The sequence below is a fragment of the Megalobrama amblycephala genome, linkage group LG4 (assembly GCF_018812025.1).
Source record: "Megalobrama amblycephala isolate DHTTF-2021 linkage group LG4, ASM1881202v1, whole genome shotgun sequence".
NCBI lineage: Eukaryota > Metazoa > Chordata > Actinopteri > Cypriniformes > Xenocyprididae > Megalobrama > Megalobrama amblycephala.
Genome location: NC_063047.1, coordinates 22,991,203 through 22,992,501, shown reverse-complemented (window position 1 = coordinate 22,992,501; position 1,299 = coordinate 22,991,203). Strand labels below are relative to the sequence as shown.

Sequence of the window (1,299 nt, the reverse complement as noted above, 5' to 3'; positions counted from 1 at the left end):
TCCAAAAGCACACTTCCACACACACCCCACCGTGAACTCAGATCACACACTCGTACACTTCAAAAGCGTCACACGGCAAACGTTGAAGAAGCAGCACCACCACCACAAAAAGATCTTTCACCCGTGGGACCCCAGCTCCTGAAAGAAAGCAAAAACAAAATAAATAAATCTCAAACAGGAATGAATGAAGAAGCAAATTGCAGTCACAATTCCACCGTAACACGATGGGCAACAGTCACCACAGCACAGTACAAGTCACCATATACAAATCTACAAAAGAAACAAAATAAACAAAAAAAAAAACTGTTAAAAGTTTGAGGAAAACAGGACTCGAAGGAGCGGCCACGTCGTCCTTAGGCCAGCCCCAATAAATGTACGATCGTCCACCCCAAAGTAAACCAAAAAAAATCAGTTAAAACAAATCACAGAAACCAGACGGCAGCAGCAGAAGTCCCTTTAAATAGTTGTAATCCAATATTGTTCGCTCGGCGCGCTGCGGAAGACAGAACCGAGCTGCAATAATAATCGCCCAGGACGAAAGGGAGAATCCTATAGCATGCATGAATGATACAAACACAAAACAGGGTTACTATTAATTGCACAATCACACGCCGAAATTCCCCCCCGTAAACCCAACAAAACTTACCAAATGCGGATAGACGCGTTTTACAATCAGTTCACCGCTCAGGATACACAGCCTTCAAATAACCCGCTGGTAAAACTGAAGTACAGGGACTGTATATTACTCAAACCACCCGCCCCTCAGTAAAACGAGACCTGGCTTACAATAAAACTTCCTCATACCTGAAAGGAAGGCAGTAATCGCATCCAAAACAGCATCCGGAGAAACACACAAACCGATGAAAAGACAGGCTGGTGTACAACAAGCAAGCTATTAGTGCAACAAGCAATAATAAACAGTTAGCAAACTGCTACGTGCTAACAGCACATACCTGAAACCGCTGAAACAAAACAGAAAAAGGGGGAGGATCCGGACGTGACGCATCCCAGGCTGCAACCAACCAGCTCTGAAATAGTGCCCACTCGCTGCTGATTGGCGCTCATGAGCGTCAATCACCAGCCTTACCTCATTCATACTGCCTTACCTCATTCATACTGTCACACAAGGATCTATTCTGCACGCACCTGCTCCCGCCTAAAATTCACTCTGTGTTCACCTTCTATCCGCATATAGTGATTTTCGTCCCGACCCGAAATTTTGATTGTTTCCAGAATCTCACATTTAAACTTCCCCTAAAGAAGGAGATTGGGGATAACAAATATAAAATGTTGCATATA

General features: G+C 44.1%; 1 long non-coding RNA gene across 1 annotated transcript; it reads right to left on the bottom strand.

Moving 5' to 3' along the window:
* Positions 1-234: 234 nt before the first annotated feature.
* On the bottom strand, positions 235-1,017 carry LOC125266101. Its single transcript, XR_007184434.1, has 3 exons — positions 954-1,017; positions 805-873; positions 235-721 (listed from the first exon to the last, which is right to left on the bottom strand). It is a non-coding gene; the product is annotated as an uncharacterized LOC125266101 (long non-coding RNA).
* Positions 1,018-1,299: the final 282 nt, after the last annotated feature.